This window comes from Gekko japonicus, unplaced genomic scaffold (assembly GCF_001447785.1).
Source record: "Gekko japonicus isolate JY-2015 unplaced genomic scaffold, Gekko_japonicus_V1.1 scaffold2363, whole genome shotgun sequence".
NCBI lineage: Eukaryota > Metazoa > Chordata > Lepidosauria > Squamata > Gekkonidae > Gekko > Gekko japonicus.
In genome coordinates, this window is record NW_015163158.1 from 29,278 (window position 1) to 57,238 (window position 27,961).

At 48.6% G+C, this 27,961-nt stretch overlaps 1 pseudogene; it reads left to right on the forward strand.

The window, feature by feature from the left end:
* Window positions 1–2,258: 2,258 nt before the first annotated feature.
* Window positions 2,259–27,961, forward strand: part of LOC107106861 — a 33,703-nt pseudogene continuing 8,000 nt past the window's right edge.

Below are 27,961 nucleotides of genomic sequence, written 5' to 3' on the forward strand. Positions count from 1 at the left end.
TATATATATATATATATATGGGTTTATTAAGGATTAAAAACAAGACATCACTAAACCGCACAGTTTCTGCAGCTCAGCAACAGAGAAACAAGAAAAGCTATTATATATATATATATATATGGGTTTATTAAGGATTAAAAACAAGACATCACTAAACCGCACAGTTTCTGCAGCTCAGCAACAGAGAAACAAGAAAAGCTATTCTATCTAATACATGAAATACCTGGTATTAGATGACACCTCTTGTTGCAGCATAAGTATTCCAGCTGTAGCCCAAGTTACTCTACCTAAAGCTATTCATTGTGATGAGCATAAAGTTAACATGGCTTCCCTCTGGTCTTTACTGGTATTACACTTTCTACCTCTCTAGGGTCAGGGGGTTCTAGCGACCTAGTCAAAGGTCCTCCACAAAATTTTCCGGAGGCTGTCAGCACCCTCCCAATCCTCCCTCCCAGTTACACAAGTGGATACAGTTTCTCACAATTAACCATTTACCACATTCTGGAGTCTGGGCTTGAAAAAGATAAGGATGTTAGCTGCAGGGAGACTCAAATCATGAACACCTGCAAGTCGGATCAGGCCACTTAATGCTCACGTTAACCCTGGGGGGAACTAGGGTGCTTTGCCTCACAGATCCGTCCCCCTTACACTGGTTGGCATTGTGGGGCTTTGATCTTGACCCTGGTTCTGTCCTTCCAGAATAATTTTTACTCCAGAATTTCTTTCTTTCCCCATATAAGAATGGTCACTTTCGCTCTCTTTCAGCAATAGAAGCCAAAAGTGTAAGAGAGACTTTGGTGGAGACAGGCAATGGTCTCGTATCCAAAGAGAGGCTGGAGAGTTCCTCAAGAGGATCCCAAGAGCATATTTCCTTCCGCAATGAGCTATATGACAGTGAGTATCCTTCATGGTTACATTAAGGGAACAGGCAAAGAATAGCCATGAGGGATTTCTGATTCACTTCTGAGCAACATTTGGTTTGGTACAATCATACAGCCCGCTAGGTAAGGAGGGAGGGAGACTTTCTGGGGGGCTGAAATCTGGAGTCACAGAAACTCCTTCAGGGCAAGAGCTCAGTTGTGGCTCGTGGCTCTTGAGGGGGTGAAGTATCCTTAAAAACTAGATATTCTGGGGAAAGGTGGAGGGGTGGTTAAGATCTGCGAAGCTGGATGATCAGTCCTTTCCTACTACAGTCACATAGATGCCTTTGGACCATACCAGCCCTCCCAGGTGCTAACAGGATCTCTCCATTTATTCCAGCAGACAATGATCAGAGGAATGAGAAGGGTGAGGAACTTCATCAGCAAATGCCAGATAGAGTTAAAAACAAAGAGTTGAAAGAAAACAACATGAGTTGTGGAAGACTTAAGAGAAGTAAAGGCAGCCATATGGCTGAGATGCGAGGTGGGAGAAAGCATGAGGTACATTTTCCAAAGGGCAGGATAATGAAGGCAAATAAATCCATGCAGTGTGGAAAGTTCTTCAGAAATAGATCAGAGCTCCTTGTGCACCAAAGACTACACAGAGGGGAGAAACACTTTAAAAGCTCAGAGTGTGGAAAGAGATTCATTGAGAGGCAGAATCTTCAGCAGCATCAGAGAACCCACACAGGGGAGAAATCTTTTGAATGCTCAGAGCGTGGAAAGAGATTCAGTCGGAGTGGCACTCTTCAATGGCACCAAAGAACCCTCATTGGGGAGGAATCTTTTGAATGCTCAGACTGTGGAAAGAGATTCAGTTGGAGCAGCGATCTTCAACAGCACCAAAGAACCCACATGGGGGAGAAACCTTTTGAATGCTTAGTGTGTAGAAAGAGATTCAGTTGGAGTGGCACTCTTCAATGGCACCAAAGAACCCACACAGGGGAGAAACCTTTTGAATGCTCAGAGTGTAGAAAGACATTCAGTTGGAGTGGCACTCTTCAACGGCACCAAAGAACCCACCCAGGGGAGAAACCCTTTGAATGCTCAGAGTGCGGAAAGAGATTCAGTCGGAGGGGCCATCTTCAACGGCACCAAAGAACCCACCCAGGGGAGAAACCCTTTGAATGCTCAGAGTGCGGAAAGAGATTCAGTCGGAGGGGCCATCTTCAACGGCACCAAAGAACCCACCCAGGGGAGAAACCCTTTGAATGCTCAGAGTGCGGAAAGAGATTCAGTCGGAGGGGCCATCTTCAACGGCACCAAAGAACCCACCCAGGGGAGAAACCCTTTGAATGCTCAGAGTGCGGAAAGAGATTCAGTCGGAGGGGCCATCTTCAACGGCACCAAAGAACCCACCCAGGGGAGAAACCCTTTGAATGCTCAGAGTGCGGAAAGAGATTCAGTCGGAGGGGCCATCTTCAACGGCACCAAAGAACCCACCCAGGGGAGAAACCCTTTGAATGCTCAGAGTGCGGAAAGAGATTCAGTCAGAGTGGCCATCTTCGATGGCACCAAAGAAGTCACACAGGGGGAAAACCTTTTGAATGCTCAGAGTGTGGAAAGAGATTCAGCCGGATTGACCATCTTCAGCAGCATCAGGGAACCCACACCGGGGAAACTTTTTGATGCTCAGAGTGTGAAAAGAGATTCAGGCAGAGTGGCCATTTTCAGCAGCATCAAAGAACCCACACAGGCAACAAAGCCTTTGAATGCTCAGAGTGTGTAAAGAGATTCAGTTTGGGTTGCCATCTTCAACAGGATCTAAGAACCCACATGGAAGAAATATTTTACGTACTCAGACTGTGAAAGGAGTTTGAGTAGTAGTAGTAGCCATCTTTAATGGCATCAGAGAACCGATATAGAGGAAAAATGTTTTGAGTGCTCAGACTGTGGCATTTAACTCAGCCAGGAAACCTTCTACAGCAGAGGTGTCGAACTCATTTGTTATGGGGGCCGGATCTGACATAAATGAGACCGTGTTGGGCTGTGCCACGTGTGTCATAAAATGTAATGCCAGATAGTGGAGATATAAACTTTAAAGAGGGCACAGACAAACACAAATATTTTAAAAAATTTAAATAAAACATGCTTAAAACACTAGCACTCTTGCAATATTTTGTCTATTTAACAGTCTCTGATAACTGACACCTCTGCTCTGAATTATTGCATCACAATGTCTGTGCTGTAGCAATCTTGAGTATGCTGTTCAGGTGTGTATCTGTAAGCTGCAAACCTACTTTTGATTTATTGACATTTATTACAGAAATCTCATGCTCAGTGTTCCTAGCCTAAGACCCAGGGGAAAACATGAAATTGTAACCTTTTCTACATAAGTTGTTTCATTTGCTGGTCAAGAAAATGAGAAGGCATCCTAACACAGACGGAGGGCCATGTGTTTGTCTACAAAACTATACTCTTCCCCAGAGGAATAACTACAATTTCCTACAAAGGGAGTGAACTTGGTCTGGATACACACACTCAGTCTAATCCACCGCACTGGGTTGTTGTTATTCCTCCTCTAAAATAGTTCACATTGCTTTCCTACTGAGAAAGACTGGATCATGAAGGCATGAATACAGTGAAAGGGGGAGGGAACCCAGTTGCACCAAGGAGAGCCCTGGCATAAAAAGCCCAATAAAACACACACACACTGTAGCAAGGCACACAAAAGTTCATGCCTTGAACAAAACTTTGTTGGTCTTAAAGATGCTTGGTATTTCTCCCATGCAATTGAGGCAGCTCAGCAAAGCAAACGCTCCCTCATTCCCTCTCTCCCTTCAGGGAGGAGCCTCAGCCAGTGGAGGGAAACAAAGGCTGCCCTTTGTCTCCTGTAGCCTGGTCAGGAAGCGAGCTCTGACTGTTCCCTCCCTCCCCCAAGAGGAGGGGGAGGAGCCTCAGACAGTTCTTTACCAGATTCTCTCAATCGCACAGGAGAGCCTTGCCTATCTATCTCTCCTGTGCGATTGAGAGAGACTGGTAAAGCAAGCTGTAACATGGCAGCAGCTGCAGAACTGCCAATGGAAGTAGGAAACAGCCAGGACCTTGTGGGCTTGATTGGGACCCTCCAAGGGCCTAATCCGGCCCGCAGGCCACATGTTTGACACCCCTGTTCTACAGCATCGAATAACCTACATGAGGAGAAACCATATAACTGCCTATGAAGAAGAAGAGGAAGAGATTGGATTTTTACCCCGCCCTTCACTACCCAAAGCTTGCCCAAGGTCATCCAGCCAGGTGCAAGTGGAGGAGTGGGGAATCAAACCTGGTTCTCCCAGATTAGAGTCCACGCACTTAACCACTAGACCAAACTGGCTCTCTCTAATTTTCTCTCTAAGCTTTTCTCTAATTTCACACATAAAAGCCAACCACAGACCATATATAAGTATTGAAACTATATAAATCCTTGTAGAAAGCTTAAATCTACACAGAAATATTACCCTAGCCAGGAAGAAATGCTAAAAATGCTTAGACTTTGGAAGGAGCTTTAGGCATGTTTGAAGCCCTCAAATAGATCTCACAGGGAAGAAGGGAAGGATGGGCTCTGCCATTTGAAGGAGATTCAAGATCCGCTCGTGTCTCCTTTAGCCCAGAGGAGTCCACACAAGGGAGGAATCACATAAACTGTCTCTATGTGGCAAGAGCCTGGAGCACTGATCTGATTTTCATGTTCTCCAGAGAATCCATATGAGGGTAAAACATTCCTATAGCTGGTTCTGATGAGGTCCTCCTTCACATGGTGCAGAAAGTAGTTGTTACACAAAGGAGGGCCTTTTTAGCGGTTGCCCTTCTCTGTGAAACTCACTACTGCAGGTTATCTGCCAATCTAACTCTTTCTGACATCTACAAACCTGGCAAAAACATTTTCTTTCCCGAATCCTGTAAGGAAAAAGACGAGAAGAAGAAGAAGAGATTGGATTTATATCCTGCCCTTCAGAGCAGCTTACAAACTCCTTTCCCTTCCCCTCCCCACAACAGACACCCTGTAAAGACCTGCTCTTTCAAAAACAGCTCTGACAGAACTGTGGCTTGCCCAAGGTCATCCAGCAGCTGCAAGTGGAGGAGTGAGGAATCAAACTTGGTTCTCCTAGATTAGAGTCCACGCACTTAACCACTACACCAAACTGATAGTAACAGGTATCTAAAGCCTAAACGTAAACATAGCGTGACCAGCAGGCATCCTTAGTTCACAAACCTTTTCAGATGAAAAGCCCTTATAGAGAGGCATTACTCAACCCTTATCTCTTCGCAGTCCAGCCTGCTGTGAGCTTTTTTGGGTTTCACCACCTTGAAGCTCAAAGAGTTCTGGCAGTAGGATTTATTTGGGTTGAAAGGAAAAGGATGTGTCCCCCAACCCAACAATTCACTAAGTTCTAAGGGGTCAGGGACCCCCCCCCCCCATCATCCAGCATTTTGGGAATGGACCAGTATCCATGGAGTTGGTAGGTGAACCTTGTGGACACAAATTCTCCATTCCCAGTTGTCCTCCCCACCCACCCCCAGATCCTCCCAGGAAGAATCAGGAAGGAGAAGTAAGATTTTCTTCTCCAGCTTGAACCCCCCCCCCCAAGCTCCATGAGCCAGAAATTACTTGGAGTAAGCCCTGGACCAAGGCTTAGTGTGTGGAAATAACATCTCATAATGCCTCTGCTAGAGAACTTTTTTCCCTCCAGTCAGTTGGCAACCCTAGATTAAGTATTTATTTATGAATCAGAGAAAATGAAACTCAATGAAGGGTCATAGCTCACTCAGGAGATTATTATTTGTATCAGGTAAAACAGACTTTGTGTTTTCTGTTCTTTGCAGGGGTTTTATGAGCTGGGCTTCATTAAATGTGTTAAAGGTTAGTGTGGCATGTCTTTTTCAATTACGTATAAAGTTCTAAATAAGAAATCCTCCTGCAGATACATGAGACTCACGCCTGGGGCCATGACTGATCCCCATGAATGAACCCAACCCAGTTTGCCCCCATTCATGAGGTGGGTCAGTTAAGTTCAAGAGCCCAGAGTGTTGGGTTATGACCTGGTGGATCTGGGTTCAAATACACAGTAGGCCTGGAAGGTCTTTGGATGCCCTTTAGTCGGTCACATTTTCAGGCTCACAGATCCTACAAGATAGTTGTCGGGATTAAAAAATTGGGGGGGGGGGGTCTTCTTTGAAGATATTTTTTTGGAAGAGATTTTTTTGATAGGTGTGGAACTCTCAGGACTTCTTTCCAAGTGGGAACCAGCAAGGACGTGTGTGGGATGCATCTCATTTCCCCCTCCCCCACTATTTCATATTTCCCTTTTCTGAAAGACCCCATAGTGCCTCCTCTTTTCATGCTTCCTTCCCTTCTTCCCACCCCACAGCCAACCCACATTCTTCTGCCTCTCTGTCCTCAGCTTTTCCTCTCTCCCTCTCCAGCATCCTCTGCTTAGGAAAGCGACGGCCCTTTTCTTGTGATGCTGACCAGTGGGCCAGGCCAACTTGCATGGTAGGTGGGACTCAAGGACTTGGTGGGGGCACCTCACTTTTCCCTCTGCCCCCCCCCCAACTATTTCCTCTTTTCCTCCTCTCAGCAACCTCCGTATCCTCTCCCCTTCCCTGCCTCATCCTCTCCTCAGCCATTTACCCACCTACCTTTTAGCTGCTCACATCTTCAGCTATATTTTATTCATTTATACCCTAGCTTTCTTCACAATGGGGACAAAGGGACTTGCACCTTCTCCTCTTCTCCTTTTTATCCTTATAACAACCCTGTGAAGTAGTTTGTACTGAAAGGATGTGGCTGGTCCAAAATCACCCCGTGAGCTTCCACAGCAAAAGGGGGATTCAAACCAGGGTCCTCTGAGTCTGTCCTCTGAAGCTCTAATCACCACACCGTCCTACGTGAGCTCTGCAAGTCAGGTGGTGTCAAATCACCCAGTGGATGCTGCCAGGCTTAGACTTGCCGGCTTCCAGGTGGGACCTGGGGGTCTCCCAGAATTACGTCTGAACACCAGACCACAGAGATGAGTTCCCTTGGAGGAAATGCCTGCTTTGGAGGGTGGATTCTGTGGCCATTATAAACCCTAAATTGCTGTCTAGCTAGGCTGTGGGAAATTCGGTAAAAGTGAACAAACTGCAATGAATCCCTGAAAAGACAGAGGTCATGTTGTTTGGGAAGGTGGAGGTCTTGAAGGACATTATGCTCCCTGCTTTTGACGGAGTTCAGCTGACCCTTGCTGTCTTAGTTAAGTTTTTGTTGTTCAGTCGCGGGGCTTGGGGAGGGGAGGGGCTTCCATATGGTACAATGCCAGAGAGTTTACATTAATTTACATTAATGGGGGTCTAAATTGGAAATAAATAAATAAATAAATAAAAACATTCCTAACAGCATTCTCTGCTCCTCCAGTTTAACATCACCACAACTGAGTTCTGTAAAGAATTGGCACTTTGTACACAGACAAGCTTGATTCTTCCCTCAAACAACACGCCTCAGAAGCAGACGGTGGTTCCTCGTCTTCCCAGGATTCAAGGGAAATAGAGAGGTGTCATCATTAAAAAATAAACAGGAGTTACTTGAAAGGCTCGAAATATTTGTGAGGGAGGAGAGGCACGGAGGCCACATATACGGCCTGCACCATTATCGGTTTGGTGTAGTGGCTGAGCGGCAGACTCTGATCTAGAGAACCAAGTTTGATTCTCCACTCCTCCACATGAAGCCAGGTGGGTGACTTTGGGTCAGTCACAGTTCTCTCAGAGCTCTCTCAGCCCCACCTACCTCACAGAGTGTCTGTTGTGCGGAGAGGAAGGGAAGGAGATTGTAAGCCACTCTGAGACTCTGAGTGAAGGGCGGGGTATATATTCAACTCTTCTTCCTCCTCCTCCTCCTCCACCATCCCGGCTGAGTTGTGAAACAGGGGTGGGTGGGGGTAGGATGACTGAGCAGGGGAGCTTCCTCTTCCCCAGACTGGCACCTGATAGAAAGGCAGCAGGCCCTGTTGAAAGAGGGAAAGATGGACTGCCAAGGAAAGGCAGAAAGGAGGGGACCTGGGAGACCCAAAGGACGACACCAGAGAGCAAATGACAGGTAGGACTGCTCCTTGGGTGAAGTGGGACGAACAGACAGGCCCCAACTTGCTTCTCACTTATGGTGACCCTATGAATGAATGACCTCCAAAACATCCTCTCGTTAACAGCCTTGCTCAGGTCTTGCAAAATGAGGGCCGTGGCTTCCTTGATTGAGCCAAGCTATGTAATGTTGAGTCGTCCTTGTTTCCCGCTGCCTTCCACTTTTCCTAGTGTTTCTGCCTCTTCCATTGGCTGTTGTCGTCTCATGATGTGACCAAAGTACCAAAGTCATTTTAGCTTCTAGGGAGAGTTCAGGCTTGAGTTGATCTAGAAGACACGGGTTTCTCTTTTTGGCGGCAGCTGTAAAACTCTCCTCCGACATCAGATTTCAAACAAATCAACTTTCTTCCTCTCAGCTTTCTTCATTCTCCAACTTTCACATTCATACTTACTCATGGAGATGACTGTGGTATGAATTACCTTGATCTTGGTCTCCAGTGGCCCATCAATTTCGGCTGGCAGTAAGACTCCCGCATGTCAGTTTCGTCAGTACTAGCTGATTCGGGAGTCTTTTGGCCAGCCGAATGTCAATTTCAGCACCATTATATCCTATGGGCCATTGAAGTCAACGGCAAAAACATAGGGTATATTCTGGGGGCTGGAGGGAAGGGGGCTTGAGGGAGAGACTCCAAACTCGCAGGGTAGCTGCTGGAGCCTCTCCCCAAGATACCAACCAAGTTTCAAGAGTATTGGACCAGAGGGGTCCAATTCTACGGGCCCTCAAACAGGTTGCCCCTATCCCCTTCATTGTTCTCTATGGAGGGAGAAAAAGTTACTTTTCGGCGGCAATTCGGCAGCAAGCCGATTCAGATCAGAGAATCTTAATCGGCCTGCAGCAGCCCGAAAGGGGTCCGAATGGGCCATTTTCGGGGGTGCATTCGGTTCCGACGAACCGAATGCACATCCCTATTTGCATCCCAGTCAGTACAGCTGGCAATTGTCAGAAGGACTTGCAGAGATGGTTAAACTTCCTTGATTAGAGAGAAGACAATGACTATATTTATTGCTGACTGGAATCCCCTTATAGATTTTTTTGCATGAAACAGACAGAAATGAATTGCTGATTTGTGGTATTGAGGATTAGGAGAAAAAAATAGACAATAGAAAAAGAGAGAGCTTTTCTTTGTAACTGTGGAGTAAGAGATAATTTTGTAATCACACTTCTATTTTCCGCAGAGAAAACTAGAAGCCTCTTCTTCTTTCTTTCTTTCTTTCTTTCTTTCTTTCTTTCTTTCTTTCTTTCTTTCTTTCTTTCTTTCTTTCTTTCTTTCTTTCTTTCTTTAAAGTACGGAGCCTGATGTATCATCGAGTGAAATCAGCTCATACTTTATTAAGGGGTTCAGGAACAAGACAAGGTAGCTGGCTTGCAGGCGGGCTTATAACCCCAAGGCAAACCACACCCTACACACACCCCAAAACCCATGATAGATTTATTTACAGTGCTAGTGCTCAATAGGTTCAACCTAGGATCCTAGCCTTCCGATTGGAGCGGACTAGGATCCGACCGTCTATTGTTTGTATGAGCGAAGCTCTGGTTCATCACATGACCATGTGCGGACCCGACCTCGCACGTGGTCGACTCAGTATACACTTTCTTCTCTCTCTCTCTCTCTCTCTCTCTCTCTCTCCTCTTTTAAAATTTTATCTTCTTTTTCCTTTCTTTGCCCTACTTTTTATTTCATGTTAATTATTGTTACTTTTCATTGTCTTTAAAAAAATGTTAAATGGAAATATTTATGAAAAAAGGGTGACTGAGAGATGTGATCCCTCTATCATCACTACATGAGCAGCCTAACAATCCTATTGTTAGACGGTGGACTCTGAAAAGGGGTATCTGGGTGAAGAGGGTGCATGCTACATTGGAAACAAATGTTCTCCATAGGAGCAGGCAAGTGTAGAGGAGGAACATGGGAGAAAGAAGCAGTCAAAGTGGTCCATTCCCCCAGCAGCGGAGTACAGCGAATCAGCCAAGAGTAGAAAATGAATCACATGTAGTAATGAGAAGAGTCCCAACTCAATGAGAAGGACTGGTAAGAGGACATTTAGGGGGGATTAGTGGTGTGGGGGGTTGTCCCTTAAATTCATCATCTGGAGTGAAAAAGAGGATGTCTATCAAGAGAATCAGAAATTGAGTTTGCCTCAGAAATGTGCAAGATGCTGTCTCACAACCTCCTCAGTCTGGCTCTACATTAACCGTTCCAAAAAACAGATGTCTTATTCTTAATTCAGAGGAAATGGATACCTGCCAAGGCTGTAGTAGGTCATTTTCCAGACTGACTCCACGCACCCTCATCGCCCGCTCAGATCTGGATGAGTACGCAGCATGTAATGCGCGAGCCACTGCCTGGACAGAGGTGTAAATGTTGTGGGCCCTGGGGGGCAGTTCTTCTTTCAGAACCTCCCAGGGCCTGCCCTCCAGCCTCTCTTTCTCTCTATATCTCAGGTGGTCCCTCCCAGACAAAACGGGCTTTGAGTGGATTAAATCAAATGCTTTCTCTGTAAACTCCTTGATAAGAGGGCTGCACGCTTGTACAAAGCGATACCTCGTCCTCTTCTTTGTCTGGGGCATGAGGGACAGAGATCCATGCATGGGGAGCTCACCGGGAAACGGACCACATGCCAGGCTGTACACAGAGTCAAGCAACAGTGTTGTGATCCAAACTTTACCAATGGCAACTTTTGCATTATGATTAATACGTTGCATGAACCTTTCAAGAAGTAGTATGGATTGAATGTATCCGTAGGAAACAAATGCATTGACTTGGCCCTGACAGAGAAATGAAATCAGTTCACGGTAACGTTCTGTTGACCAAGAATATATAACACCAAATTCTGGGATGCTCTGTGAGGAGGCGACGCAAATGCCGCTCTTGAGCATGAGGGCCGTCAGGGTGTTACTGAACTTTCCCCAATTGTCATTGTCCTGAGCAAGGAGGCCAACCCACGTCCATCGGAAATGCAGGAGAACTTTGACAATTCCCAGGTACTGGGCTTCTTCTGTTGGGGTCACGTGGTAGAAAAAAGGAAAGCGAGTTTTATCCTCGAGAACTGCCAAATGAGCACCATGACTGACCTAAGGGAAAGAAAGGACATGGCTCGTCACTTTAACATCAGTACATAGCGAAATGCCTCCTATACTTTTATGATTATAAAAGGAAACTCGTGAATGGCTGTAATTATTGGCCCACTGACTGACAGAAGGGTGGAGAGAGAGAGAGACATCCAGATGGGCCCAACCAGGGGTTGTTTCATAGAAAAAGAGCTAGGGGAACTCATTAGCATAACTCATTAGCATATGCCACACCCCCTGACATTATAAGGCCCGGCGGTGGACCTGCAAGGCCGGCGGGAGTGCGAGGAAGCCCCGCCAAGGCCCTCCCAGGCAGGCAGGGGTGGGGAGAGGCGGGGAGGAAGCAACTTACACTCCCTCTTCTCCTGCCTCCTCCTGGCTGAATGAGGGCCGGAAGCGGGGCAGCCGGAAGCAGGGGGTGTGGTTTCGTCGTGTGCCCCCCCACACCTCACCCGGGGGAACTGCGATCCCCCGTGATCCCCCCCGAAATGACCTCTGGGCCCAACAATTACTGCAAGATGCCAGCTGCTCAGAAAGTGTTCTGCTTCTAGAAGAAAGATGATCACAGGCGGTGTCTAAGAAAAAGAGTCCCCTTTACAGATAGTTACAATGCTGTGTACCGACCCCTTGGAAAGTGCCCGCTTGTGTGGGCAAGGTGGGATATAAATCGAAATAAATAAATAAAAATTAAAAAAGAGTGTCTGAAAATTAAGAGGACCTCATGCGAACAGGATAGTCTGGGGACCAGCAGAGGAAACTACTGCTCTCTCACAGCCCTCTCAACTCTCCTAAAAGCTGCCGTTGACCTGTACAAGAAACTTTTTTATTGCTTAACAACCTCTTCTTCAGAGAGTCTGTCCCATTCCTTATTTCATACCTGAGGGATTTTGTAGGTGCTCAACAGGGTCGAAACATCAATGGACATGTCAGACTCGGACGCTTCCAGAACAGCCAGCGGATTATTTCGTCTGCCACATTTGTAGTTTGGAATGGTCTCCTGGGCAGAGGGCACCAGATCTAGCACAGCATCAAGGGTTAGCCTGGGATGCAGAACGTTCTCGTAGACGGTATAGCCCAGAGTGATATTATTGGGGAAGAGCCTGGGATCCTGGTTGATCTCCCGAATGGCCAATGAGAAGGGCAGGAGGTGCCATTTCAGTACTATTCCCCTGCAACAGAGTATACATGTCATATTGGGACGCTGTGAACTTGGGCCTTGCTACTGCCACAACCGGCATGGGAAGAAACAGTTGTGATTCTTTGCAGGGACGATAATATAGCTTAAAGGTTTGAGGGCATTGTGTGAATTTGTGGCAAGGAGGTGACCTGGGGTGCCCATCCCAGCACATGGATGGTGCCCCACACAGTATCAGTTTTGTTAGCCAGTCTGCTTTGTCTACAACAGAGGGCAAACTAAATGTATAAGGGTTCCCGCCAATGTTCCCTCTAAGCTGTGGAGTCTTGTGAGCAAAAATTCTACTTTGTGAGCTACTGGCCTTAAAGTTGTGAGCGAACGATTTGGGTCATGCATAAATTAGTTTGCTCTGGGGCCATCCTTCGTGAGCTAAGACAAAAATGTGTGAGCCAGAGGCTAAAAAACCGTGAGCTAGCTCACACTAACTCAGCTTAGAGGGAACACTGGTTCCCGCCAAAGTTTACGGTTCAGGGGTATTGTGTGAATTTATGGCAGGAGAGTGACCTGTGATGCCAATCCCAGCACATGGATGGTGCCCCACACAGTATCGGTTTGGACAGTAACCCAATGCTGGGGTACCTGTGGAAACACAGAAACGTCTTCAAATATTGGAGCAGCTTTGATTGCTGCATAGTTAGGTTTCCCTGGGTTGCCTAGCCAGTGAGGGGGGGGGATAGTACATTTTTGCCCATAAACTACATTTAAGGTATTAAAAAAAACATTTAAACCACATACAGATGTCTGGTGTCCTCATTTTGGTGGACTGTTACAAGAGATCATTGTGAAATTCTATCCTAAAGATATTCTCTCAAGCAGCAAGTGGCAGTCTGATCTTGTGCATATTATTTTACTTATTGTATTAGACGAATATCCCACTCCATTCCCAGCTCAGGGTGACTGGCTTACAACAGTCAAGAATAATTCATAGAATCATAGAATGTTAGAGTTGGAAGGGACCTTGCAGGCCATCTAGTCCAACCCCCCTGCACTCTGCGGGAGTGTAGCAGTCTTAAAATCTATATTGTTGTAACTTTAAAATGTAAAAACGTCTGGCTATATCAGATGGCGCCCTAATATCCATCACAGGTGGAACACCTGGGGGCAGCCAGTATAAAGAAGAAAAGAGGGAGAGGAAGGGGGGGGGGAGGCCAGCAGATCTCTCCAACCCTCGCTGTTTTCATATTTCACGCCCTGTAAGCCGCCCTGAGCCCTACGGGGGAGGGCGGGGTATAAATCTGAATAATAAATAAATAAATAAATTTTGGCCTGGTGGAAATCCCACTGATTCCAACAGTCCCACTGATACTCCCCGTTAGATGTACACTGGTTTGGGCTTTAATCCTTGTTAATCTAGAACAACCCTGCCTATCATTATGGAAGGAGAGTTTCAGGTAATTCATTTCTCCTCGAGAGATACCGTAAATCTCATAGGTCGCTCTGCTGGAAGCTCTTTGCTAGGTGTTCATTTTTTGCTCTGATTGCCTGCCTGGGATTGGCTTCCAAAGAGCCGTGGTAGTGAGAGGACCAAAGCCATCTCTTTCCTCTCTGATTTGAGGGCGCACTATAAGATGCTTTATTCCAGACGTCTTGCCAGTGAAAGACACATAGCAATATTTACTCAGTTGGAGGCAGGAGATCGAGGGAAAGCAGCACGCTATTTGTATATAACAAAGCTTGAGTCCAGTGGACCTTTAAGACCAAGAAAGTTTAATCCTGGGTATAAGTGAGAACTGAATGACTTAGCATGTGTAGATGCACACTTCTTCAGATACATTAGAACCGACTTCCTCAAGCACTACATATGGATGGAGAGGGGGTTAGTAGCCAGGAAGCGCCAGTTAGAGTCAGGATGCATAAATAACCGAGCAAAAGGTATAGCTAAGACTGGATTGATGCAGCTGGTAAAACCTGTGGATAGCAGCAAATTAGCATACAGATAATCAGTGTTCCCTCTAAGCTGGGTTAGTGTGAGCTAGCTCAGTTTTTTAGCCTCCAGCTCACACATTTTTGTCTTAGCTCAGGAAAGATGGCTCCAGAGCAAACTAATTTTATGCAGCAGCCAAACTACCTGCTCACAACTTTAATGCCAGTAGCTCACAAAGTAGAATTTCTGCTCACAGGACTCCACAGCTTAGAGGGAACATTGCAGATAATAGAAGCGTTAACAACAGATGTGAAAACTAATTTGGAGTCCACACCTGAAACTATTTCTGTATAAGAAAGAACCAAGGCTCTGACCCATCATGTACCTTAAAAAGTTCACCAAAGACTGATATACCTGCGGTGTATGGCAAAGGGAGGCTCCCTGAAGGAGTATGAAGCGAATAAAGCAGAAACTCCATAGAGGAGTCCAGCGATGAGGTGGTCTCCTGGTTGGAAGCAATTGAATGGTTTTGTTTCATCTGCCACTGTCAAAGGGCATTTGGCACTCCCCACCACAAGGGGTATAAATGATAGCAACAGCAGAAGAAGAAGATGCAGGCTCATTCTAGGACTGCTTGCACCTTTCCCCTCCCCGGAGGCTGCTCTCAAAGACTGACAGAAGTTGCAGTATTTACTTGAAAGATCAAGGGCTTCAGTCAGGCAAGCAGGATCTCTGCAGCTTAATCAGGTCAAAAGGGGATGATCTCAAACTTCACACTGTCAGAGGCCCCGCCCCAAACACCTCTCATCCCTGGAACTCATTGGAATGACAGGCTTTTATGCACAAAACGTTCCAGGCCTGTTGCATCAACTTGTGCTGTGTCCCCCTGTTTATGTGATTGGTTTCCAAGCTGAACTTCAGAGAAATCCCTCAAGGTTTGGGAAGATGGGGAGAAAAAAAATCACCATGACTTTAATAATTACAAGGGAGATAGTCTCCAATGTCCTGGACTGTCTCTTTGGGTCTGAGCACAGGTGCAGAGATGTCGAAAACATGTTTTCATGAAATCACCAACATGGTTCCACAGTGTGACTTGGGTCATGGAAACAGCACATGAGTTTTGTCTGACTCTTACTAAAGAATTATCGTCAGAAGAGAGCAGCAGGATCCGCTGTAGCTACGTCATAAGAACGTAAGAGAAGCTATGTTGTATCAGGCCAATGGCCCATCCAGTCCAACACTCTGCGTCACACAGTGGTCAGAACCCAGGTGCCATCAGGAGGTCCACCAGCGGGGCCAGAGCTCCAGAAGCCCCCCCCCCACTGTTGCCCCCCAAGCACCAAGAATACAGAGCGTCACTGCCCCAGACAGCGTCTTCTATCTAGACCTTGCGGCTAATAGCCACTGATGGACTTCTGCTTCATATGATTATCCAAAAGTGCTTGTAGCCGCCACCACTTCCTGCAGCAATCAATCCCATGTGTTAATGACACTTTGGTTGAAGAAGGACTTCCTTTTATCTGTTCTAAACCTACTGCGCCTTAATGTCCTTACTACTGGCTGCCATACTGCTAACACCAACCAATAGTGGCTTCCTTACCCCAGAATCAAAACTCAAGCGTCCCTCTGCTGGAGGGAAGGGGACTCTTTTCCCCCACAAGGTCCCAGAAGGGGTGGCAGGCAGTGTTCTCTCCAAGCTGAGTTAGCGTGAGCTCGCTCACAGGGTTTTTTTAGCCTCCGGCTCACACATTTTTGTCTTCGCTCAGGAAGGGATGGCTCCAGAGCAAACTCATTTATGCAGTAGCCAAATCGCTCGCTCACAGTTTTAGTGCCAGGAGCTCACAAAGTAGAATCCTTCCTCGCAAGACTCCACAGCTTAGAGGGAGCATTGGTGGCAGGTTGCCGCCTTGAAGAGCAGGCCAGGCAGGTGATAAAATACTAGCTCAAGTCAAAGCTAAGCATAAACTGCTCATTGAACTCATGGTGATAACCAGGGTTTTGGTAGAAAAAGCCTAGCATAATAGGCCACACCCAACCGCAGTAACTTATTAGCATATTAGGCCACCCCCATGACAACACAGCTCATGAACATATTAGGCCACACACCCCATGTTACCAGAAGTTAGGTCATCCAGCCACACCCACCTTTTGCCTCTTATTCTGTTCACCTTGTTTGTTGTCAAAACCGAAGACTTTTTTTTTTGTAGCAAGAACCCCTTTGCATGTTAGGCCACACACCCCTAATGTAGCCAATCCTAATGAGTTTCTGCTGTTGGGTGTGGCCTATTATGCTAATGAGTTCCTGCTGGACGTGGCCAACTTGGGAGCCAGCCGGAACTCCGTTCCTGTACATTCCTGCCCAAAAATAGCCCTGGTGATAACTCATTCTTTTCCTACGAGAGCCTTCTCACATTGGAGCTCCGGCCGGTAGCTCCTGCTATCCCGTCAGCTGTCCCAGCCCTCCTCTTGAGGCAGAGCTTCACGTCCAGCGAGCCTTTCCAAGTTCCTCGTGGGGTGCTACCCCACTTAGGCTCATGCCAGGCCAGGAACCCTCAGTCCCCGGAGAGGAAGCGGACGGAGTCGTCACCCCTTGCCACGGATTCCAGGGCACTAAAGTCTATGTTGTGGCCCGACTGTGTCTCTGCTGTTTGGTTCCTGCTACATGGCCAGAGCTCTGCACCCCTCCTGGCCCCACTCCTTCCCGACCCCATCTGGCGGGGTTTCCCCCAGATTCCGTACCCACCAGGGCTATGTTTGGGCAGAAACGCACAGGAACAGAGTTCCGGCTGGCTTTAGAGTTGGCCATGCCCCCTACAGCCAAAACCTCTGCGCGTTTGGCTACAGAGGGAAGGCCTGGAGAGCGACCCCCCCCAGCGACTCCAAAGCAGGCAGGCTAGGGGGGCCCCTGGAAGGATCGGGGAGGCATTTAAATGCCTCCCCGTGCCTTCCCTGGCCTGTCCAAGGGCCGGCTTGCCCGGGCTCCCCACAGCCACGGGGCACCCGGGCAACCCAAGGGAAGGCATGGGGTGTGTGGCCTGATATGCTAATGAGTTTCTGCTGTTGGGTGTGGCCTGTTATGCTAATGAGTTCCTGCTGGGCTTTTTCTACGAAAAAGCCCTGGTTTCCACTCATTCCATGGAAGCTGGGTGGGTGACCTTGGGCCAGAAGCCAGATGCACACTCTTAGCCTGACCACCCTCCTAGGGTTGTTGTGAGCATGGAGCAGAGAAGAGGGGAATGATGCCACCTACAGGGGAGGGAGGAGGGGGCTAATGGAATGAGTGGGTGGGTGGGGCTCCTAACTGTGTGTCTGCTCCAGGAAGGGGTTCCTCTGGCACCCAGGGGGGAGGCATCTCTGCAAGTAGCATTGGGGGGGCACTGGGTCACGGGGATCCCCTGAGTCAGTGGCAAAGGGAGCCCCTGCAGTAGGGGAACTTGAAGTATCCATGGGGTGGGCTTGCCCATGGAATGTGCTGGCATGCAGGGCAAACAGAAGATGGCACCCACGCACCTGTCATCGGCAGGGGACTCTGTCAGGAGCAGGGTGGGAGGGCAGAATGGGGCTATCCAGAGCTGTCCTTCCCCGCCCCCCAACTGTCATATGCTACAGCATCTGCCTCGGGACTGGCGACTCCCATTGACCCAAAGTGCCCCTTCCTTTCCTGCCATCCTCACTTTGACAGACACCACAAGGCCATGCTGCAGTGTAATCGCCATGGACATGGCCTCGCAAGCAGCCAGCTACACTCCCCCCCCCTCCGCTGCAGCATTAGGGAGCCGACAAGGTTGCGTCACAGGCGCAGCTCAAGTGTGGGGTAACCAGGAGAGGTACACGAATGCCACCCGGTGCTGTGGGGACTGGGGAGGGGGACTCCTCCCAACACCATTGACCCTGGGGCAAAGGGGGAAAGTATGGAAAAGATCAAACTGTAGTTTCCTAGCTGGTTTATTTTTAGTCCATTTTCACTTGATTAAGTGCCAGTAATGAAGTTTCGTGGCATGCAGGGATTTGAACCCAAGTCTCCTTGTTCCCAGTTAAAGGGTCCTGGAAAAAAGACAAAAAGGGGGGTGAACAACAAGTCAGAAGCCAAAAGGCTGAGCTATTATAAATCATAATAAAATGCAAATATCTATGACACAGTGCACAAAATCACAGGATTAAAATGGCATACACAGGCAATGTTCCCTCTAAGCTGTGGAGTCACAAGAGCAAAAATTCTGCTTTATGAGCTACTGACATTAAACTTGTGAGCGAGCGATTTGGCTACTGCATAAATTAGCTTGCTTGGAGCCATCCTTCCTGAGCTGAGACAAAAATGTGTGAGCCAGAGGCTAAGAAACTGTGAGCTAGCTCACACTAACTCAGCTCAGAGGGAACACTGTACACAGGATATCATTAAAAACTCAGACCATGGTATACAGCAACAGGTGAAGTTTCACATCCAGTAGTAACGAAAGACAGTCCTGTTTGCACATGTATATTAGCCAAAAGACCCAAGGCGTTTTGGCCCAAAGGGCCTTTCTTCAGTGGTCAGAATTTTACCAACACACACGTAATGCCATAACTGTATCAATATAAAATATCATTTTCAGGACAGGCAGGTTGTCTGAGAATCCTGAAATTAATAAAAGGTACTGATGTAAGGCAATTATACTGTGCTGACTTATCATAACAAAAGAACTTTTAAACAAATGCAGAAAGGCAGCTGCTTACACTAGAAGGCTGAAGCTCCTAATGATGGTTGTAAATAAATACTGCCTATAGGAAGGAGGCCTCACTCATCAGAAATGAACCACCATTCTGTCACTGAAATGAATGGCATATCATCAATGTGCAGTTGGATTAAAACATTAATTAAATGACATTTGGTCTGCTCCAATAAAAGTCAAAGCTATCGCTTGATTGTCCTGATATAGGACTTCAGTGGGCATCCTGAGGGTACCTTGTGTGAGCCAAGGCAGGATGTCAAAACCTCCTTGGCCCCTGCGTGTCTCTGTTAAGTCGCTCACTTAACAGAGTAGTCGGAGAGTGATTCAGCAAATATTCAGCTTTAATCAACAACTCAAACACAACTCCAACACGGATCAACATCTGATAGCCAGAACAGCTTTTACATTGCAGCTGTCCTGCTTTTAAACTTTCCCAGCTAATGTAGCCACGCCTACTGTACAAATACCAACCAATAAGGTTGCATACCTAAGGACCAATCACGGACGTTCCCGCTCAGGGAGCTTGTTGATAGTGATTGGTTAGGTGCTTCCTGGGCTAGCAATGCGATTGGATGTATTTGGATCCTAGCCCAGGACAAAGCTTAACATAGCATTTCAATTAGATGTTTTCATAACACATTATGCATTCAATGGCAGCTTATTGAATACATTACAGTCTCACCCAGCTTGGGATGGGTCCAGCTCATCCTGGACTTAAAAACGTGTACTTGGAGCCTTGGGGGGGAGGGGGGAATCTTCCTCAAGCAGGACTCTGGGAAATGTGTGTCTGTTAAGTGCCTTCAAGTCGCTTCTGACTAATGGCGACCCTATGAATGAAGGATCTCCAAGAAGCCTTTTCTTAAAAGCCTTGTGCAGGTCTTGCAAACAGAGGGACAGATCTTGCAAACAGCCCATCTCTTCCTGGGTCTTCCTTTAAGACCTCTAAGTGCAGTATTGTGGTTAAAAACAAAGAGAATGGTATCTCTAAAAGGATACCTTTGTAGAAATGCTAAAAAAAATTGCACAAAACATGGTAATAGATTATCTCCAGGCCTTTCGCTGTCAGCTCCAACACCCTGTTCTAAGGAGTTTAAGCTCTCAATGGCGGGGGCAGATTTGATTTCTGGGAACTGGAATATCAAGCTACAGTGATTTCATCCAGAACAATTGTGTAATGCCATTGGAGTAAGTTAAGGATACGATATTAGGCAAGAGGTATGGCAGGATTGATTTTCAGAAAACTCTACCTTCTCCACCAGTGAATGCTTGAAAAATGCAGATTTAGTGGCAATTTCTCCCCTTTAATTTAGATTTATTTTTTAAAAACTTCCAGAGAATTCTGGTATTGTAATACAGGTCCTCTTTCTCTGGGGCACAGACCTATTGGGTTGTTGGAAGGCCATATCTCGAAACCTTTCCCAGTGCTTGAAGTGAGGCCTTGAAATTTTTCTCTAAAGTTTTCCACCAAGGATATCAAACGAGCTCCGAACAATAATTCTTAATACACTGACACTGCTGTTGCTTTGGCTATTGTCAGGTATGGGGATTGGGGTGGGGGTGTGGAACTACCCAAGGAGAAAGGAACGGTTGAGAAAAGATTGGGGATTACAGGTTTGGTGGGGATTAGTGCTTTGCCACATGTTCAAGAGGGTTCCCCAACATGCCCCCACCACCAATAGTTTCCGTGGCGCCCACCAAGGTTCTCAGAATCTGGGCAGGGCCTTTGTCAGGCCTGGCTTCTAATTGGCTGGCCTCAGTCTTCCGGGGCTGCCATAGTAACAGCAGCAGTTACAGGAGGATCAGGGAAGAAGCCTCCAGGTCGGTGGTCCCATTCCTCCCCTCCCTGGGCTTTTTTTTTTGGGGGGGAGGCAAGATTGCAGGCGGCCACTTTGGTCCCAGGCCCAGCAAAACCAAGGAAAGCGGCACAGGCTGTGAAACCCTCCAGACTCCGCCCCTCTTCCTTGGCCTGGAGGTCCGTGGGGGGAGGGGGGAGATGTAGGGAGGGAGCCCGGCTGAACCCTCAAAGACCCCCTTCCTGCCTGCCTGGCCCCTGGGGGGGGGTCAGATCCTGGCTCACAATGCCTGCCCACCCCTCCCTTGGTGAGGTCAGTGCCCCAGAGGGTTCAGTCCAATGGGGGCAGAGGGTGAGGAGAGGGTTCCCCCCCACCACGGAGGACCCACTCTGCATAGCTGGTAAGAGAAGAGGGGGAGAGGCTCTCTCTGGGTGGGGGGGCAGATCTGGTGCCTTGAAATTTCCCTCTGCCCCCAGTATCTCTCCTTATATAGAATTATGTTTTGGTCATGACAATGTTCCCTCTAAACTGTGGAGTCTTGTGAGCAAAACTTCAACTTTGTGAGCTACTGGCTTTAAAGTTGTGAGCGAGCGATTTGGCTACTGCATGAATTAATTTGCTCTGGAGCCCTCCTTCCTGAGCTGAGAAAAAAAAAAATGTCTGAGCCAGAGGCTAAAAAACTGTGAGCTAGCTCACACTAACTCAGCTTAGAGGGAACACTGGTCATGGACTCCCCTGAACATTCCAACACGCGCTGAAATCAGTTGATCTGTCGCTCAGAGAGTCTCCCTATCCACTGGCTGCCTTGCCTGAGTCCTGCCTCCAACATTCTAAACCGTTTGCTGTTCCTCTCTCTCTCCCCCCCCATAGCCACTCAGAACTCAGAGGTCATTTGCATATGCGACCTGATTGGCCTTTCCCTCTAACATTCTAAACAGTTTGCTGTTGCGAGTCCTGAGGTAAAATACATATCCCAATCTCCCTGTGGGGCCTGGAGATCGCAGAAACCACTGTGTTCCCCAGCCACAGCACATCATTTCCCCTACAGAAAATTTCCCAGCTATTACAACTGATGTCCAGATGACCAAGTTCAGTTCTCCTGGAGGCAATGGCTGCTTTGGGCAGTGGACTCTATGGCATTATATACCCTGCTGAAGTCGCTCCCCAACCCAAACCCTGCCCTCCCCAGGGTCTGCCCCTTAAATCTACAGGTATTTTCCAACCCAGAGTTGGCGACCCTGTAACTGGCCACTGAACTGTTTTCCAGACTTTTGGAACCCAGAAGGCATGGCATAGGAGGAGGTGGTTTTCTACCTTAGCTGCAACTACATAGCCCCACCCAAATTATAGCCCATTGAGGCTTTACTTGAGATATTTTTGAAAACTTTGTTGCAAACCAGAGCGGGTAAAGAGCACAGAAAAGCCAATGAAAGCTTGGGAGAGGGGTGTGTGTGTGTCTGAAGCTCAGCGTCTTAACTTCTGAGCCACCCCCAATAGTAGAGGGCAGGTTTCATTTTTTAATAAGCAATTCAACATCCTTATATTCAGGAACTCATTAGCATAATAGGCCACACCCAACAGCAGAAACTCATTAGCCTATTAGGCCACACCCCCGACAACACAGCTCATTAGCCTATTAGGCCACACCCCCATGTTACCAGAAGTGTGCTCATCCAGCCACACCCACCTTTTGCTTCTTATTCTGTTTACTTTGTTGTCAAAACTCAGGGCTTTTTTTTGTAGCAGGAACTCCTTTGCATGTTAGGCCACACACCCCTAATGTAACCAATCTTAATGAGTTTATGCTGTTGGGTGTGGCCTATTATGCTAATGAGCTCCTGCTGGGCGTGGCCAACTTGGGAGCCAGCCGGAACTCCATTCCTGTGCGTTCCTGCCCCAAAATAGCCCTGCTTATATTAGCACAATCAGTGTCTCAGAGACTCAGAATGCCCAATTTTCATTAAAAAAAACAACCTCTGAAGCCCCTTTGTGGAGATATCAGAGGAAAGGCGTACCATTCCTTTTTTTTTTTTTTTAAATGAATGCTGACAGTTTAGGGAACCTGATACACAGCTAGTTATTGATACTAGAAAGAAGGTCCGTTGTGTAACTGAAGACAACGGGCATTAGCCTGGCTGTGCAGGCCACCGTCTCCAAACTCCCCCCCCCCCCCCCCCGTGGCGAAGCTGGCCGGCCTGCCCCTCCCGATTGAGGTGCCGGCAAGGGAAGCCGGCCAGGCTCGCCCCTCTCCCCACAATGGGCGTGAGCCCAGCTTCCTGCCCCCCCAACTCAGGGAAGCCGCCCACACTCCCCCCCGCCCAGGGTAGAGTCCCCGGCGGGGCAAGGTGCCAGGGCTGGCTGTTGCCACTGCCACCCCCAGGCGAGCAAGGCCCCGGCGGAGCAAGCGGATGGGGCTCGTCTATCTCCCCGCAGTGGGTGGCAGCTCTGCCGGCTGGCTGCAGGCCCATGTCTCCTTCCCCGGCCCCTCTCCTTGTCCCTCCTGCCGTGTGGTCGAGGCCCCGGCGGGCCAAGCCGCCTGGCCTCATTCGTCCCCGGCAACCCCCAGCCCGGCAGGCCAAGGCCTGCAACCTCACCCCCCTGCTTACTGGAGGGGTGAGGGGACAGGCTGGGCTTGGCTCCCCACCCGGCCTCAGGCACGGTGGCATGGCACCATCTCCCCTCATCCGCAGACTGCGCGGGGGAGGCATGAGGGAACGGGCTGCTGCCCCCTCCCCACTCGGTCATCCCTGGTGCCTTTCCAGGCAGGCAGGCGGGTGGAGGCAGCGCATGTCAGCCTGGCCCTCCTCTTGGCCGGCAGCAGCATGGCTCCGTCTGGGGCCTGCAGGCCAAGCAAGGGCGTCTGGCGAGTGGAGCACCCGGCCCTTCCAGTGGCTCAAAGGAAACTGAGAGCCAAAGGGTGGTCGCTGCCTCCGTGGGCGGGATGACACCCACGCAGGCAGCAGCACACCCAATGGAGAGAGACGCCGTGTGAGTGACACACCAGGGAGCCAACCAATCCCGGAGCGTGTGGAATGTCCTAGAGAAGTGCCAGTACCATTCGGCTTTTATATATAAGGGAGATTTGGTTGCCACTTTAAAAATTCAAAAAGCCCCTCTGTTGCTGTGGGTGAGGGATGGCCACTGCAGAATAAGAGCAACCACATTTCCATTCATCGTAGCCCGTGTCTGCTTCCCCAGTGTTGGATCCCCAAGCATCGAGAATAAATCCACGTTTTCAAGAAAAGCAAAGTTTATTTCAAAGCGTTGAAGACATACTCAAACACGTTCTTTGTTAGAACTGGGGATACACAGGTAGGGCGAGCATAATAAAGGAAATTCAAACAGACACATATCCAATGAATACAATTCCCGCTGGCGGTCTAATGAAACGGTTGCGCGCCCCGTCCATGGGAACCAGGCAGAACATCAGACAAAACACAGGTGCAGTTCTCATGAGATAGCAATAGGCAAGCATTACAGCATCGTCTCCCCCACACATCCACCAGTAGTTATCTTATGCATTCCAGCACAGAAGCAGGATAGTAGAAACAAAGCGGGTGCAACAGGGTAAAGATATGTACACAGAGGTCACAGAAAACAGAATGGCAGCTTGCTGACACCCAGCCAAAGACCCAGATTCAGTAGCTCGCTCAGACTCTTAACATGCCCAGGAAAGTTGCACCCCATCTAAAAGAGGAAAGCGCTGTTCCCTATGGGAACGACAGCCCCTACATCTCTATGGCCACTCTGTTGGATATGGACTGAGATTTCGGCTGATGGAGACATTTCAACAATCTCTTCAGCTCCCTCGTCTTAGAGTTGAACCCTGGGCCAGGTGCCAATTTGAGGGAGGGCCCCCCCCATCAGGGTGCGTCCCCTCCCCCAACCTGGCAGGGTCCAGCATCCCAGGGCTGAGTTCTCTGTCTCCCCCCAGAAGTATTTGGGAATCCATAGGGATCCATCAGCCTCTTGAGCACCTCACCCTTTGATCCAATCTGGATCACCCTGTTTTCCAAGGCTGAATCCCCAGTCGTTTCCAATAATTTTGTTAATAGACGGATTGAGTAGACGCGGGGAAAATCATGCAAAGCTGTGGGGCAAAATGCGGCCGCGCAGCAGCTCGTGTGAAATTGACACGTCCCTTCGGGGCAAAAGGGAGGAGTGAGCCAGCAGCGCTTGTGGGAAATCACCCAGACCGTCTTGAAAGAGATCTTTTCTGTACAGACGAGGAGTTCCGATTCCAAAAGGAAACTCCTCAGGCTTCGGAAAAAGAACTAGCCCTGCCTGTGTGTGGAAGAGGCAAATCACTGGCCCACCTTTTCTCCCCTGGCAGGGCGCAATATGACAGCAGAGAGCCCGCCTGGATCGCCTCCTTCTTATGCTGCAGTGGAGCCAGCAGTCAGGCAGCCGGCTCAGGTAAGGGGAAGTTTCCTGTGGGGGAGTCTGCAGGGGTCGATTTGGGTGGTCCCTTCTCAGGGACAGCCTCTAGAGGACCCCTCTCCTGCCCTTGACTTTTGGAGCTGCAAAGGGTCCCCGGTGTGAACTCCTCTGGGCTTTCCCCTTGAAGCAGTGAACCTGCCGGGAAATATCCTCATTCACTGTCTACATTTCCTTGTGTGTGGGTGGGATCCCCTGGTCACACGCTCACACACAGCCCACCTATTGTGCTTCTTCAAGAAGGAAACTGTTCTCTGATTCCAGGGACGAGTGTCCTTCGAGGAGGTGGCCGTGTACTTCACTGCGGAGGAATGGGCCTTGCTGGATCCGGTTCAGAGAGCGCTGTACAGGGAGGTGATGCTGAAAAATTATGGGATGGTGGTCTCTGTGGGTAAGAATCCCTTTTCATGCTTGCTGAGGGGACAGCTTTCTCTTGCTACTGTTGCCTGTGGAAGAAGTGGAGGAAAGATTAGTGAGAAAGATGCCCTGGATGTTCCTCCTCTGGTTTTCTTGGCCAGCCATTTGCTAAAGTCTCTTTCCAGGGAGGGGAGCCTTATCAGATCCAAGACTGTTGCCAATTTATGAGGCGCTTCTGGGAGTTCATCATGCCTCAGTGGATCACTGTGTAGTTCCTTAAGAACCCTGCAGGGTAGGCCATCGTTACTGTCCCCATATTACAGGTGGAGGATTTCTGGGGAGAAAATAATAGTTTGGCTTGTCAAGGCCTAGGGGGGGATGATGTCTGGGACTTTTGTCAGGGACTTTTCCAGTGAGACTGAAGTTGCGGTGGTACGTCTGCTCTTTTTAAAAAGTCCTCATTGGACCCTGTGGTCCTGGCCAACTACCGCCCAGTATTGAACTTGCCTTTCCTGGGTAAGGTAGTTGAGAGGGTGGTGGCTGAGCAGCCTCAAGCTTTCCTGGATGATGCCTCCATCTTGGACCTTTTCCAGACCGGTTTCTGCCCTGGCCATGGGACAAAGACGGCACTGGTCGCTCTCACGGATGACCGGGGACATCTGGAGCAGGGCGGCGCTGCTGTTCCTTCTTGATCTAATGGCAGCATGTGACACAGTCGATTACGATCTATTGACTCATTGCCTCGCCAGTGTAGGAATTAGGGGGACTGCTGCCCTACAATGGTTTTCCTCCTGTCCCAATGGTTGTGGACAGAGGATGGCACTCAGTGAGATGGTCAAGAGCCAGGAGGTGATCCTGGATGCCTCACTTTCTATGGAGACACAGTAGAAGACGAGAAGAGATTGGATTTATACCCAGCCCTTCACTTGGAGTCTCAGAGTGGTTTATAGTCTCCTTCCCCTTCCCCTCCCCACAACAGACACCCTGAGAGGTAGGAGGGGCTGAGAGAGCTCTTGACAGAAACTGCTCTTTTATCAGAACTACAGCTTGCCCAAGGCCATCCAGCTAGGTGCAAGTTGGGGAATCAAACCCGGTTCTCCCAGATTAGAGTCCGCACACTTAACCACTACACCAAACTGGCTCTCCACCGTTGCCAGGTCTGTCTTTTATCATCTTTGGCAGATCAGCCAAATGGTTCCTTATCTCTCCACCTAGGAGTTGGCCACTGTGACACATGCAATGGTCACTTCCAGGTTAGATTACTGTAACTCGCTTTACGTGGGCTTACCACAGAATCTGATCCGGAAACTCCAGCTGGTGCAAAAGATGGCAGCTCACCCGCTGACTGCCCTGTGTATGCAGGCACGCATTCAGCCGGTGCTCCACCAATTGCGCTGGCTACCAACTGAGTACTGAATCCGTTTTGATGGTATTAACCTTTACAGCCCTGTGCATCCTGGGACCGACATATCTAAGGGACCGTCTCTCCCCATATACTCCCAAGAGAGCCCGTTTGGTGTAGTGGTTAAGTGCGCGGACTCTAATCTGGGAGAACCGGGTTTGATTCCCCACTCCTCCGAGGACCGTGGGCAAGCCGTAGTTCTGATATGAGCTGTCCTTGGAAAAGAGCAGTTCCTATCAAGAGCTCTCTCAGCCCCACCTACCTCACAGGGTGTCTGTTGTGGGGAGGGAAGGGAAAGGAGTTTGTAAGCTGCTCTGAGACACCTTTGGGTAGTGAAGGGCGGTGTATAGATCCAATCTCTTCTCTTCTTCCTCTTCTTCTAGAGAGCCTTGCGCTCCATTGACATAAGAACATAAGAACATAAGAGACGCCAATGTTGGATCAGGCCAAAGGCCCATCCAGTCCAACACTCTGTGTGAGCCCCATCCAGTCCAACCCTGTGTGTCACACAGTGGCCAGAAATACCAGTGCCATCAGGAGGTCCAGCAGTGGGGCCAGGACATTAGAAGCCCTCCCACTGTTGACCCCCCCCAAGCACCAAGAAGACAGAGCATCACTTGCCCCAGAGCCCCTAGCTATACCTTGTGGCTAATAGCCACTGATGGACCTCTGCTCCATATGCTTATCTAATTCCCTTTTGAAGCCGTCCATGCTTGTAGCACCCACCACTTCCTGTGGCAGTGATTTCCATGTGTTAATCACTCTTTGGGTGAAGAAGTACTTCCTTTTATCCGTTCTAACCCGACCGCTCTGCAGTTTCATGGAGTGCCCACGAGTTCTTGTATTGTGAGAAAGGGAGAAAAGTACCTCTTTCTATGCATAATCTTATAAACCTCGATCATGTCACCCCTCAGTCGTCTTTTCTCCAAGCTAAAGAGCCCTAAGCGCTTTAACCTTTCCTCATAGGGAAAGTGTTCCAACCCTTTTATCATTCGAGTTGCCCTTTTCTGCACTTTTTCCAAAGCTATAATATCCTTTTTAAGGTGTGGTGCCCAGAACTGCACACAGTATTCCAAATGAGGCCTCACCATTGATTTATATAGGGGCATTATTATATTG